A 15544-nucleotide genomic window follows, 5' to 3' on the forward strand; every position below is an offset into this window, starting at 1 on the left:
GAATAGCCAATGAAGATTGAATTTTCCTTTTTCCTCTAGTTCCTCTCTGAAAGTTGAGCATGTCAATGGGAAATACGGAGAAGTCTCAGAATTTCTGCCTCTGCTATGTGTGTTCTGCAGATAAGTAAAGAAATGAAAAATAATGTCAGGGAAAAATAATACCCAGATGTCCTGGGGCAAATGCTTGTGAGGATCTGTGCAAGGAAACTCTTATGTTAGTGACAGGCTGCAATCTGTTTGTGTGAAGACAGGCCCTACATCATAGGTGATCAAAATAATGCTCTTTAACTCTTAAGCTATGTTAAAATAGGACTGAGATGCAGAAAGAGTGAAAAAACTTTGATCTTAGCTTCACGTTCTCTTCAATAGGTCAGTACCACCAGGTGAATCTGACTTGTTTTTACTTCCACTTGCCTGATTCTCTTGAATTCTGTGTTTCTAGATCCTGTGTATCTAGAACTAGTAACTTAAGGGCATAAGAAGATGGAGTTTACTGTTATATGCATTATTATGTGTTTTAGTGTTCCTGTTGACTAAAGACAAGTTAATTTGATATTATGTTGCTGAAAAACGTATACTCACTTGATGACTCTATCGGTGTTTTTTTGGAGTATGTTATGTTTTCTTTGTACATATTTTGCCTTGAAAAGGGAACCTTCTTAAATTTTCTTTGGAAAAATACTGTGTTTATGTAGTAAGCAGTACAATAAAACAAGTTTTAATTATAATTTGGAGTTTCACATGTTCATAATTGCAAGAATGTTGCCTGAAATACAAATATAGGCATTTAAGAACTATTCTGAAACATTTAAAAACATTATATTTGGCTATGAAGCATCATAGTCTAATGGTTTATTGTTTAGGATTCCAGTACAGTATTTTTCTCAGTGTTTCACTGAAGTGTAGCATAGACGTTAGAAGAGCTCTGTAATAAACAAAGACTTTCTTATCTATTATCATATTATTAAATGGGGCTTGACTGCTAGCTCTGCAGAGCTGAATTAGCAAGACAAATAACACAGGAAGAATAGCCAAAGCTCCTTGGATAATGTCCTTCTCTGCTGACCTACAGCACGGTTCATTTTATGTACTCATTTAAAATTTGAGCTGCTTGCTGGTATGCACAAAAAGAGTACAATAATTGCAGAGTGTTCTCTTCTAATAGAAATCTATAAAGAAATACAGGAAATAAACCAATCAAATGTATTTCTCACAGATCACTGGAGAGCTATAATATCATGTGCAGATAATAGTTGCATACTAATGATCTGGAGAATGTGAACTTGCAGTCTAGGACAGTCATACTCGATTTCCATTAATAACTGCACGAACCAGCCCCTACTACAGTATAATGGCATGCTGTATACAATGATTAAAATATTAGATCTTTCATATGGTGAATATGTCACTTTACAAATGGCTTCACTGAATTCAATTCATTAGGGCAGGTGTTCTTCAGTGTGAATAAGGTTATCATCTGGCCCTGAATAAGGCAGCAAAGAGAGTCCTATTGCACTAAGAAATTGCACAGGCAAAATGTCTGTTTTTCTGGTGGTTGACCCAAAACATAAGAAAGAAAAATTCAGTATGTAACAGAGGACAGAAGAAACAAATATATTGAAGAGATTGACTTTGATTTGTGGAGGCTGCTTTTTCACTACTATTTTAGTTATGCCAGAGGGAAGTATGCTTTCTCTTTCTCTCCACTGATGCTATCCCATACATCTGGAAGCAATCGGTCTTAAAAAAGGGCCCTGACATCTCAAGTTAAAGAAAGCAGACCAATGGTATGTGGCAGAGCTGTGACAACAAATCTGAAAATCTGTCTTCGTTGATTTCAGTTACTGTCATGTTAGATTCGATGCAAAACTTTCATCATCAGCTCGCTCTTATGTGTAGTACTGCCCGAGCTAGAAAATATTAAGAATTACTTTTTAATATAAATTGAATAGACAGATCATACACACATGTGCTAAGATTTTATTGGAATTGAATAGGATGCATAACAGCCTTAAAAATTTAAAAAGTAAAGTACAATGAAGTGTAGCTGTAAAGTACTCTTTATAATGTAGAACTACAGAGAGCAGAATCCTCTGCCGAGTTAGACTCTTTGTCAACTAATTAATCATTCTAGAATAAAAGAGCCTTGTGATTTCCCATAATGTAAAGCCAGAAAAAAATGTGTTTACTAAGAAAAGCTAGAGAGAAGAAATTCTATTACTAAATACAGTATTTTATATGATGGTATATTTTTCATATCAATTCATTTGCTATAATTTTTGAAGATTAAACAGTTTTCAATGTACACCTTCATGTAATTTGCAAGGAAAAAGTATCACATAATTTTTTCACTTTGCAATATTTTAAAGAAATGTCCCTATATATGCTATAAATCATAATTTGGCTTGTGAAAGGGGTAGCTCCTCCTTGGATTCAGCGCAGACATAGGGTACAGACTGGTATATTCTGATGAAGAGATTTCAAATTTTATATGAGGAAAAAAGAAGCTGACTGGTCATACTGAAAAAGAAGCTATGTCCCTACTTCTCATTTTTTTAATAATATTGCATATTGTCAGTAGTATGAAATGACAAAACAACTAGTTTGTTATCAAGTAGAACAGGAGGCTAGAACATGGCTACTTAAAGAAAAAATTAGTAGTCCTATTGGCTGAATTGGGACTATGTAAGAGGATAAGTACTCACCATCGTGAAAAAAGAAAATCATTCATAATCTGGCTCTGGGAGCCACTTGCTATTAAATTTCATGCCTTATGTTTTAAACTGAGAACCTTTAGAGGTGAGGGGGGAGTAATTTCTTCAAGTTGTAAGTTACACAGTTTCTAGGTGCATATTTCTTTACTGACTTTCTCTGAAATAGAAGTTGCTGACTACAGCTGGAACGACATGGTACTAAAGGGATTAGTGGATTGGTTTGGGATGGGAGATCCTGTTTTTATATTTTAATAAGTTAACAAATCAAACATGTGAAATAAAAACAAATTCCTAAATTAAGAAAGACTTATAAATGTTTTGGTCAAAGTATTGTGTAACAAAAGTACTACCAGACAGAGGAGTCACACAGCTTTTCCAGGGAGTACCTTTTTCTGTATTTAAGCAGCTCTCTCCTGGGAAACAGTGCTACAAAAGTTACTGGTAACAGTGTGACAGGACTAAGTGCTTTAAGAATAAATAATAAGCACTTTGCCTAAACCAAATAGTGCTGTAGTGTTATAATAGTCTAAAATAATATTAATTCTTAAATTTTCTTAGTAACTGTGTCAGTGCCTCTTGTCTTCAGGACAGAATACCTATTCTTCATTGACATATCTTTAAAAAGCAATCATTAAATTCTACATTCTTCTTTACAGTTTGAGAATACAAACTTGTGTGTAGAGGAATTAGCAACGTTAGTCAAATGTACTTTCAAAAATATTTAACTAAGTAATAATCTTATATGGTGTGTGTTTGTTTGCTTATTTAGGTTCTAAACCAAACTGATTGCTACTAATACTTTTTTACCGGATTTTAAAATCCCTCACAGGATTCTACAATCTAACCATTCTTTCATTAAATGTCTGTTGTTTATAATACCACTTTTCTAAGTAAGTTGCTACTCAAAAGAAATAAGTTAAGTAGATACTTTGAGAAATGTGTCATGCAGTGAGTTTGTTACTGATCACGTTTCTTTTGAGGAATGAAGAACATGACTCCATAATGTCATTCTGTTTGTTAATCACAATGCTCTTCAGTTTCTTTGTTACCTTCCAAACTGTTTCCTATGCCTGGACCCACCTACTGTAAAATAATTTTACCTTCAGAAGCGTCTCAGACCGTTTTCTTGCCAAATAAACGTTTTTAGCACCTTACATTCTGTTCTTTAAAAGTATCAAAGAGGGTGAGCTACTAAGCCAAATTCCCCTCAGGATTTGAGAATGTGACTCTGTAATCTTGTGTAAAGAGGCATTAACAATATTAGTCACAGTACTCTGCTTTTTCCATATTCCTGACTAGTTCCTGGTGTGGCCATCCTTGCACAAGCAGAATTCTCATTAGCATTAACAGATTTATCAAATAATAAAAAAAAAATCAAGATTTGTAGAACAGTGCTCCTGCTACTTATAGGAACAACATCATTTATTTTTATTTACTAATGCATGTAAGAGTTGCACAAAAAAAGCATTGGAATCGTGAATCAGCAATATTTTATAGTAGGGGATGCCTGGGTAGGGACCAAGGGGAGGATTTTAGGCATCTGGGCTTTACTACTGTAAATAACCAAATTTATTTGTAGACACTGGTATGATAAAACCATTTAAACAATGATTCACAACACATAATGATAATGGACTGTTTTTTGTGGCAAAGGACCAGCAGGGAGGTACTTAGAGCTTTCAGATTCTAAATTCACTTTTACATCAGCCCTTGGAGCATTACAAAAAGGGGACCACTCAAACTCCTCACCCTAGTTATGATTCACGTGAGGCAGTCGACCAGCTGGAATTGTTTTGCCCATGTTCTGTGCTTGCTTCCCAGTTCATGGGCTCATCATAGAATCATAGAATGGTTTGCATTGGAAGGGACCTTAAAGATCATCTGCTTACTAACTTAGGCTGTAGGAATTGGTTATACTGGGCTCCAGCCAGCTGGCAGTGATTTTTGTGATCAGGGAATTCTAGCTAGAGAGAAGTATCCAGTCTTTTTTGCTGTTCAAGCAATGTAGTGAGAGCAGACTGGACGACAAAATGTGACCCAAAAGTGTCTTAGAGTAGCTGACTTATTAAAGGAGATGTTTAACAAAATGTCTGTTCCATTCAGTTTTATCAGCAGAAGAAAAACACCTGAATAAGGAGTCCAAGACCTGGTCCTTACTATGCTTTCTTTACCCTTTCATTCTTTGTTTTGTTATCTTTGTGAATTTTGAGTATGTACAACCAGTCAGCAAATGAAAAATCAGGTGCTTTTTACACTATTAGTTACAACATCTGTTTTTCTTTCTGTGAATGTTGATATTTCAACTTCCCGCAATATTTCTTTGACTGCTTAAAATTTTTGTTAATTTGTTTTAATCAGTTTAATATAATTTGAAGATTACCTAAATATATAAGGGTTTTTTTCCCTCATTTGCCTCTTCATTGTTTGAATTCCTTACTGATTTCAGTGAAACACAAAAATGTATTTCATGTCACAAGAAGAATTCTGAAGACTGAGAGGTATTAAGAATGAGGGAAACACTAAAGAATACCTGCTTTTAAAATCTAACAATTTAATAACCTTATGTATTCTGTTTATGTGTGCCTATGACTTACGTAACACTGTGGGTTTTGTTCCACATTTAAGTATTTTTACTTTCTTGTGATTGCTTTGGGCTAAATTTTTTTTGTGTTTGAGTGTCAAAATAGCCTTTTGTTTGGAAACTGATTATATTTCAATGCTATAAAACTAGTGACAAATATGTGACTCATCAATAATTTTTTTACATGGTATAGATTGAAAAGTACATTTGTATTAAGGTGGTTCAGTTGCATGTTTTAAGATCAGCAATAGTGCAACAACATTAAGTTTGAGAAGAGAGTGCTCGGCGTTTGTAGGATTCCTATCACTGATTCATTGGAAGGAATGAGCTCTGGAGTATGTTAAAATGCATTTCTACATAGGATAATGACATTAACTTATTGATTAAAAAGAACCGTTAGACCATTCAGGTTTACTATTTGCCTCAAAGGCTTTGTTAGTTCCAAAACTCTGTAATGCGCATCATTAATATCTGTCTTTTAAGTCTTTTAATGTAGAATTCTAGTTCTTAAAATGTCCTTAAATATAGAAAACGTTGTAGTATAAAAGATAGACTTTGGGAAAGTAGTGTTTATACAGGATATTGCAACTCATCTTTTAATTTTAGTTCCTATTCTAGAGTGTATTTAATACAATGTACTGGAACACTGTAATATCATCCCACTTCTGTAATGTATAATTTGATGTGCACACTGTAACTTTTTCTGATGAGCATACAGGAGTCATCTACTATATCTTACTAATATAAAAATACATCCTGAATTATTAATGCATTAATACTAATGAAGCAGTAGATAAAAGTTATAGTGCAAATACCAATAGTGGGGGCTGCTGCTAAGCAATTTCTAGTGCCAAATTTTCCAAAAAAGAGATGATTCTAAGAATGGAGTTGTTAAAATGTTCAATTTATTCATTAATATGTGGGTAGTGTTCTCATTTTCTCACTGAGACTCTATTTGCTAATAAACTATCTCATAAGACTTGTTAAATAAGGAGTCTGCAAGTTGTATGCAGTATTTTTTACTTATTTAGTGCCAATAATCTAAGAATGTGTAAGTACTTAAATAGTAATAAAGTAAACATCTGATTATTCTGATAAGAATATTATATCTGTTTTATAGATGACTAAACAGAGGCCTGGAAAGGAGATGTGACCATCAAACACTACACAGATCTGTTAAATAAGTTGGGACGTGTTAACCTGAGTGGCAAATAATACAGTAGGTGTGCTTTTATCTGTCTTGATAACTGCTTTCTTCCCATAGCTACTAATGGACTTGTGGAAAAGCGTGAAAATTCAATTCGTATTTCACTGACTTAGAAACAAAACACAAAGTGATTATACTCATGTAGACAGCAAAAAACTCAAAAGTTTTAAACAACCAATGTCTCTCAAATGGAAGAAGACTTTTGCATCCTTTTACATGTCTCCTTGAAATTAGGAATTTTCTGGTTAACAAGCCAATAATGAAAAATCCTTCTGCACTGCTGTTGCCACAATTCAGATTCCAATTGGATAATCTTCCACCCTGACTCCTCTAAAACTTTGTGGGAAATCTATTGATAATTACATTCATAACAGAAATTTTAAGGAACTAATAAGCTAAATGTTTACATAGTTAAATGTAGTATGATCTCTAAGAATAAAGTTCAAAACATTTGAACTAGTATTTTCAAGCTTAGGTGCTAAAATGTGGTTCCTTAACACTTTTATAGCTTGCAAACAGTCAAATTGCTGACTATCTTCCAAAAGGTTCAAGTCACTTTTATTTTGGAATCCAAATGTGCATTTAGGAATGCTGTTGTCAGGCTCTAATGGCTGATTTGCAGTAAATTTTAATAGTTCATTTGATGATCCGTAAATGAAGTCCAGAAGACTCCTGAATTTTCTAAGTCCTCCTCACCACTAAATTTATAGAACTGCTGTATGTAAACTATTGTATTCTACTATGGTATCTGTGGGCTCTTGGATACAGATTTGCATCCTAAATGACTGTCAGAACAAGACCTAGGTGCATATAATTTCTGTTGCACCATCGATCTAATACTGTCATTTGTGTTGAATGGGAACCTAAATATGCTGGCAGAAAGTTTTCAGTTTGGACAGTTTTCCAATCTGAACAAAATCGGGGGAGCTGGATGACAAGGGTAAACTCTACTCCACATTTTAGGATCACAAGCCATGAGAATTCAGTCCTGTTATGTTTTAAAATAAATAGAGATCTCCTTACAGACTACAATAGAATAATATCTCAGGGAAAAATTATGACTGTATTTACTGAAGAATTTTCCAATCTTGCAAATTTTACTGAAAATTTTATTGTCCTATTTTTCAGAATTACCTTAGTTTCTAAAATGGATGATATAGAATGTAGAAACTACATTTAGTAACTTGAGGATATAGACTGTATAGCACTTCAAGGAAAGATGACAGTAGGCATCAGTGTTTTTCGGACAGTATTTTTTGTTGCAGAGGAACATTATTAGTGGAACTGGCACAAAGAGAACTAAGCAAGTACAAGGGGGCAAATAAGGATAAAGGGCCACATCCTGCAAAGTGCTGAATGTGTTTTGAGGCGCTGACTGCCTTTAACTCCTGTTGACTCCTGCATGCAAGGAGGGTGGATTGAAAGAATGTGTGTATGTGCATGTATGTGGAATCAAAGAACCTTATTTGAACCTGTCTTTGGGTTATAGCCAAGTACTTAAAAGTCAAAACGATAGTCAGATGCTTGGGCTATGAAGTTACTTAATGCAAAAGAAAAAAAAGGAGTATAGCTGCTTTGGTTTTGATCTTGCTCATGTGATAGAAGTTCCAATAGCTTCCGATCCTACTGGCAGGTCCAAAGACTTTCTCTAATTGTATTTATATAAATGTTAATAACTATTTCAGTATTATTAACGATGGCAAGATTTGAACTCATTAAAGGTGGGAAATTGGTGGGATTAACTTGCTCCAGCTTTTATTTGCCAAGAGAGCATTTTCCCAGCATTATTCTTCTTCCATATTTTTTAACCTTGTAATTGTGGATCAAAGCCTACTCAGCTTTGGTTGTATTAAGTGAATCTTACTGAAACAGAAACTCAGAAAGGCATTTTCTGCCAAAAAATGTAACTGGAGAAGTCACGATTCAGTTCAGCTTATTAAATCTGTTTACTCAGTGTGCCTAAGTCTTTTTGGAATTTAAAAAAAAAAACCACAAACATGGGTATGCTTGGGCAGTGGGACATGACAAGTAGTACATTTTTAAAGAAATAGTCCTGGGAAATAGGTTTGAGAAACATTGACAATACAGAACAATAAACAAGACCTCATAAATGTATTGCCTGGATTAATATGTCTCTATGAAACTAAAATTATTCAGAAATTGTGAAAAATCAGAACTTCAAAGTCTTGCACTTTATGTTCATCTGAATATAAGAATTCCATCTGGTCCTGTATCTTCTCTCTAAAAATTGCTGATATATTTGTGCTTTCAAAAGAAGGTGTAAGAATTTTACAGGAAACTACTGTGGTTGGTCTTTTCCTGAACTCTAATTGCTAATCTGCTTGAACTTTATTAGCTCTTTCCATAAAATTGATATAAATAATTATAATAATTGTGAACATCCACTGTATTTATATTCTTTTCCCATTAAAAATATTTACATAAAAATTCTTGACATCATTTACTTCATGTCATTTAGAGTATAAGATCAGCCACATGAAATGAGACCAAAGGTCCATCTAGCTTGATATTGCCTCTCACCTGCTATGTAAGATTTTTGTTTGGTGAGCCTTATTATTTGCAGAGTAACAATTAACAATTTATTCTTCTCTGTTAACTGTCTTAATTGCATTAATGACATTAGTCATCTCAACATTGACATTAGTTGTATTTTGCTTTCAATCTTCTGGGGTTTTTTTGAACTGAAGCATCTTGGTGTGTTTTGTTTCTCTTTTGTGAAACTGTTCCATACTTCTGTTTATCTTTGATATGCTTTCTATGGTTTCATAGAAGCTATAGTTTTTTAGAAACTAAAATTATAGTTTTATAACGTCTTTTTTTTTTCCTGAGATGGGATGTCAGAACTGCATACTTTGTAGATGTTGGGAACATGGTAGGTTTATCTTGTCTCAGAATTATTTCTGTCTCTTTCCTAGTAGTTATGTTTGTCCTTTCCTAGTAGTTTATGTTTGTCTTTTTGAATCTTGTTGCATATCGAACTGCTGTTTTCAAAGAATCGTCCATAATGACTCCAAGACCATGTCTCATTAAGATAATAGTTGAGAGATCATCTTTTTGTATGTTTTCACCTTATGTGTTATGCTGCCTTTATTGATTTTATGCATCCGTTATCCATTTTGAGAACATTAGAACGATTGTATTAGGTTAGACCAAAGGTTACATTAGGCCAGTTTCCTGTCTCCAGTACTGGCTAAAATAAAATGCTGCTGGAAAAAAAACCCCAAACATTAGAACAGGGCAATCATGCATTGTTACTTTGTCAGAATATTCTCCCCAGCTCCAGCAGTTTGCAGTTCAGGAAATTCCAGAGTCAGAGATACTGTCTTTGTAGTTAATGAATTTTATTTCCTGTTGCTCAGTACAGTATAATTCTTCTGCAAATGCTAGCAGTAAGTTTTAGATTTGACTGTCCTGACTAATTTTTATCACCAATAATATTTCATCCTATTCTGTCCATATGCAGCTTCTCTTAACTGAGGTAATTAAGCCAACTAATGTTCATCAAACTTTTAAGTTCATGTAGACACTCAGTTAATTGATCCTCACACTTTTGTGGTCAGATCAAATGTAGTTTATGTTTTTTCCAATCCTTTGTTAAGTCCCAAACTGTTTAATTTCCTACTTTGGCACGTTACTAATTTTTTTTCACACAAGGTAGAAAGCACTTACTTGAGGAAGAGATGAATGGAATTTGAGCCATCCTCTGACTGTTTAAACCAAAGCATGCTGCTGCTGAAGCTGTAGAAATTCATGGTTATTCCAAATGCATTCTGTACCAGCTGCAACTGTTTAAGTAACTCACTATTTTTTGAGGAGATATGATATGAATAGGGATAACGGTGAGAAGAACTGATAAGTGTTTTGATTTAAAATCTTTCTGCTTAATCCTTTATTATGTTCACACAGGATTTTTGCAAAAATACTGTCCTTAAGCAAATGGTCTTTGACTAAAGATCAGTCTGAAAATATGACAGTGTCTTGTCTGGTGTTACATGTAGGATTAGGTCCAGCATTATTGAAATTAATGAGAGTTTCTGCTTTGACCTTCTTTATAAGGAGCAGGACCTTGGACACCAATGTGCAGCTGGACACATTGAAAGATAAAGTTATCTGTGGTGGGTTTTTGTGTGATCGAGTACAGAGATAAGAACTCTAGCACTATTTACATTTTCAGTGCTATTTAAGTGCTGAATTCCTAATGTGCATTGACATTGCACAGTTTTAAGGGCGATATTGTGTGCAACCACAAATAAATGTGTGTCATTTTTACTTTGAACAATTTAATATTTTAGGCATGGTATGTTGGTTGTGCCTTATGGAAAGAACAGACGTGCAGTTTACCTTGTGGGAAGAGGAATCGGCTGCAGTAATTTAGGCTTTTCTCCTGGTATTTCCCTATTATCCAATAATCTGTTTGATGAGGAACAGTCCCCAATTTTCTGTTCTCCCCTCTAAGTCTGGCACCTGCCCTAAGTATTTATTTGGAGAAACAGGCCTCCCCCAAATGCCTTTCATATTTAGCACGGCTGTTCCTATTTACTGCCTGATGAACCTTTTCAGAGGCTGTATTCTTTACCTCAAAGGTTATTGTTGCTGGGGAAAAAAAGCAAAGTCCTAGGTATGCCCTCTGGTCTTAACCAGTATCTGTCCCTGAACCACAAGTTCTTGAAATGGGTCCATGTTAGCTATTATAATGGGTTTGCTATGGCGCAGACATTCAAGATCCAAAATTTTGTCATTGCAATATTAGTAGAGATGTGCTTTTGCCCCTTTCCTTGCTACTCAGCATATGTCATATAAGGAAGTTCTCTTATTGAAAGGGAATGCTTTGAAGATCTTTTGCAATTAATATATTGCCTTTTGCTTCCGCTGTATTGAGGATTTATTCCAAAGCCTCATTTCAGTTGTGCAGAACATGTGCAGGTTACGTCCCATGATCAAGTCTACATGTGGGATGCCTTGGTTTTCCCAGTTAGGGCTGTGTTTCTCAGGGGTTTTCTCTTTGCTGGTTGTTCAAGATGCAAACACTACACAAAAGGCAGCCAGACTCCAAAGTTTTCTTCTCAAGTGAGTTATGAAGGCTTTTGTCTTTTAATCTTCTCCTGAGCATGCCACCACAGCCAAGATTTCTTGTGCCGTTTGGGTAAATGCATAGGCTAATCAAACGGGTGAGATGTTCATAGTAGCACTGGGGATATCATACACGCTAGTGATTTACTCTGTAAAGTCTGTGGGGAAAATGCTGGATGTTCACGCAGTGCTTGTCTCCTACAGCATCAATCTGTTATGCAGCTGTATCAGCTTTGGCAACATCCACAGAGCACAGCAGGACTGTATCCACATTGGCTCATTCGCTGTCTCTTCCTGAATGTTTCTGACCTGGTGGGTCTGCTTCTTGCATCTTTTAGATTGTTAAGGCTATGCTGGCTACCATCAGCACTATACACATTGTTCTGCCCACATGGTTCTACTTTCTGAAATCTCCATTGTTCTGCCCACGTGGTTCTACTTTCTTAAAATCTCCTCCTTGATGCTTAAAATCTCTTCAGCTATCCCTGACAGGAGTGTCATTTGTTTGCTACTCAGGCATCTAAACCATTCTGCTAGAAGGAATGGTGAGAAAATATGTTTTTGTCTGATCATTAAAAGAAGAGCTTATGCCTGGGAGTCTAAAGTATCAACATCAGTGCGCAGTGGTATGTATGTGTTTTATTTCAAGGGTGTCTGCTTCTTGAACTGGCTTACAAGTATCAACCTCCTTTCTCATCAGTCTAAGCGGGCTTGCTTATTTCTCAACATCATTGCAGTGCTGGCTGCTGAATTATTTGGCTTTGTTTTCTAGACACAGTTTCAAACTGCTAGACAGGTTTCTTCTCTGTGTTCTTGTGTCCTAATACTTTGTTTTCTCTTTTTAATGGAGGCCAGATGGTCTCTCACGCATCACATCACTCCAGACTGTTCTTGATGTGGCAGATATAAGTTCCCATTCTATTGCATTACCTGTTCAAGAGCAGCGATTTTCATAGCTGCAGAGTGCTGGCCTCTTTAGGACATGTGATACTCATTGAGAATTTGCTGTCTAATCATTCCTTCATTTTCATTTCCAGAATTAAACTCTGCTCCACTGTCTTAAGAATTCTTAGGCCAGTTTTGTTGCAAAGGGAACAATGTTTTACTAGTTACTAATATTAGATGGTCTGTGCCTCCACAGTATTTGAAGATTGTAAGCCTTGGCAATGCATTATTCATTTTAGGTCCCTGATTGATGTTTCCTCCCAGCCAGGGAACATGTGATAGATATAGGATCACCCTATTTTCTACATTCTGTACTGAGTTTTTGGGTGGAGTATCTGGCTACTGAAAGAGATAGTTGAAATAACTGGCAAGCTAGGCATTCTGGCTTGGACATGTCTAGCAATCCAAGTACTCGAGAGAGGAAATCAACCAGTATTTCAGAATGAATAAATTGTCTTTTATCAGTTAATTACTGAAAGGGATAGATGGTAGTGCCTAATGATAATATTCTATATGACAGCATTACCGTTAACCCTTAGAAAACACTTAGTTCTTCAGGGTATATGAAACCCTTAGAAAACACTTAGTTCTTCAGGGTATATGATGTTCTTGTCTTTTAAACATAACGGAATCTCGATAATGTCTCTGGTCTAGGCAGTGCTAAGACAGGCACATAAGTTCCCTGTCTAAGACTCCACAACTTTGCTGCATAGCCACTGCTTGCATTTTAATTTCACCATAATGTCAGGCTTTATGCAAACTTTACAGTAACTAGTTTTGATATTTTCTGGACATCTAAACATTGTAAGGGTATTCTTTCCAGACTATCCTTGTTTATGGAACACTGCAACTATGTCTTGATCCAGAGTATTTAGCTAGGATTTAGTAAGGTGTCAGTATGAATTACAGAAGAAGCTTCTGTACAAAGCTTTCCTAGAAGTATAATCCTCAGAAGAATTAACAATTCCAGACTGCTTTGCCAAATAAATTTTAGTATGTGTGTCTTGTAAACAAAAAAGACAATAATTGCATGTTTGGGTGCATTATATTTTTATTTTACTGAATTACAGAATAGCAGTATCTCTTCATTACTAGACAAGTCTATGAGTTGTAGTGATAAACAATTAATCTATTCCAGAATATTTATCGGACCCTTGTCTATTAAAGATAAACATTGCTCCAAGAGGGAAACAGTATATATAATGAAAGGTGATTGTTTAATGACCAATTGGGAATGTGAAATTCTAAGAGGCAATAAAGCTTTCAGAACATATTGATACTCAGTTTAAAACTGTAGAATGAAAATCATAATGATTAATTTTAAGAATTAGTCTATGATCATGAGCAGATGGAGCTGGGAACATCAGATTGCTAACAGATAAGTATCTTCACATTGGAAAAATACATCAGTATTCACCTTGGTATTTTCTGGAAAAAGTTTTGGCTTTTCTTTATTCACTCAAGGCTTTCTAAATACTTTTCTGTATATAATTTCTATTGTTTAGACTTTTGGTATAAAAATAATCCAAAATTCATTGATACAGTTTTGTTTTCAGAGTCTGCTTTTCCCTAGGAAAAAAAAAAGTTTTATTTACTATCTATCTTCAATTAAAACTTGGCTAGATTTTTTTTTTTCCATTGGAAATCTTAGCCCATTTCCATTCCAACTGCAGGCTAACGTCCGTGCTTTGGGATAAATAGCAATGAGCCTTCTCACAGTTTCTCAGAAGCTCTTTAAATAAACAGTAATTGAGTATGATGGGCAGCAACACCATTACAACCTGTTGATGGCAGAAGTTCATTCTTTTTTTTTCAAGATGCATTCAGTCTCTACTTCGTAGACCAATAACTCTTCTCCAAATAATGTTTAACAGTCACTAAAATATGTGTCTATTAATGTCATAGTATGAAATTCTATGACAAGGAGCTATAGGAAGTGACATTAGGATTTGCACAGTGTATTGGTAAGTGAGTAGCTAATAGTGCTAGGATTCTGTCTCCTGTATTGCAGACTGGAAAAAAGCCTGTAGCTTAGGAGACATCGGCTGTGTCAATTAAGAGGTAGACCTTGAGCTGCAACTGGGGTATATCATAGGGCTGCCAAAGGGAAAGGGAAGAAAGTTTTGTTTAAGTTCTACAGTAAAAGAGTGCTGTGAGTTGGTGTATGTCCCAGGTATGCTAACTGCCAGTGGCCCCAGTGGGATGATTCAACAGCCACTGGAAAATCTCCTTTTGTGCCTTTTGGTTGTGCCCAGTGCCCCATTAGTGGTGGATAAATGAGATGGAGGGCACTGTGCTGGGGTTGCACCACAGGAAAAAACCTTCTCACTGCATTTTTCTTAGAGAACTGCAGGTGTCACTAAAAATCACAAAGACAAATCCATTCTCTGGAAGCCAGGACGCTGGGGAAATCTGGGGAAGTGGTGAAAAAGACGAATCCTTTTCCAGTTGTGGAGTGTGATAAGCCAACACAACAGAAAACAGGGCTTTGGGGTTTTTTTTTGTGTTGGATCTGTCTCAGTGCTTTATGCATGTATGTCCTTAAAAAGTGCTAATTGTGGCTATAATTGGAGTTAGAAAGTTTTCCAAGTAGTCATTATGGTAAGAACAGTTTAAGAGGTTCAGTTTCCATCTGTTACCAGATCCATGGCTTGAATAGCGAATGAATTTTTTTTTCTTAAAATTGGCTTTGTTTCTTTTATTACACTTGTTTGTCACTGTGATCAGTATGTGAAAGATAAATACATGTCACTGTAAAATATTTTTTTAAATTATTTTTAAATGCTACTTCCTGAATAGTTGTAGGACTTCTGATGGTCACCATTTCTCATTCTTTCTCTAGATTCTCTAGTGGTGAACATTGCTTATTTAAGTGTTTTCTTTCCATAACACCTTCAGCTTGGCTTTGCTTATTATTCAGTGGCTCCTGCTTTCTTAGGTCATTTCATAGGACATACGGATATATCTATGTAATGAAAAGATACAGAAAATATCTTGATAAGCATG

General features: G+C 35.3%; 1 long non-coding RNA gene across 2 annotated transcripts in view; it reads left to right on the top strand.

Annotated features, from left to right (window-relative positions):
• LOC138685424 (uncharacterized) overlaps positions 1 to 15544 on the top strand; it is an 86980-nt gene that overhangs the window by 18479 nt on the left and 52957 nt on the right. For both annotated transcript variants that reach the window (XR_011324669.1, XR_011324668.1), the window contains exon 2: positions 6416 to 6514. This is a non-coding gene — a long non-coding RNA (uncharacterized lncRNA). The remainder of the gene's footprint in view (positions 1 to 6415; positions 6515 to 15544) is intronic.

The sequence above is a fragment of the Haliaeetus albicilla genome, chromosome 5, assembly GCF_947461875.1.
Source record: "Haliaeetus albicilla chromosome 5, bHalAlb1.1, whole genome shotgun sequence".
Lineage (NCBI taxonomy): Eukaryota > Metazoa > Chordata > Aves > Accipitriformes > Accipitridae > Haliaeetus > Haliaeetus albicilla.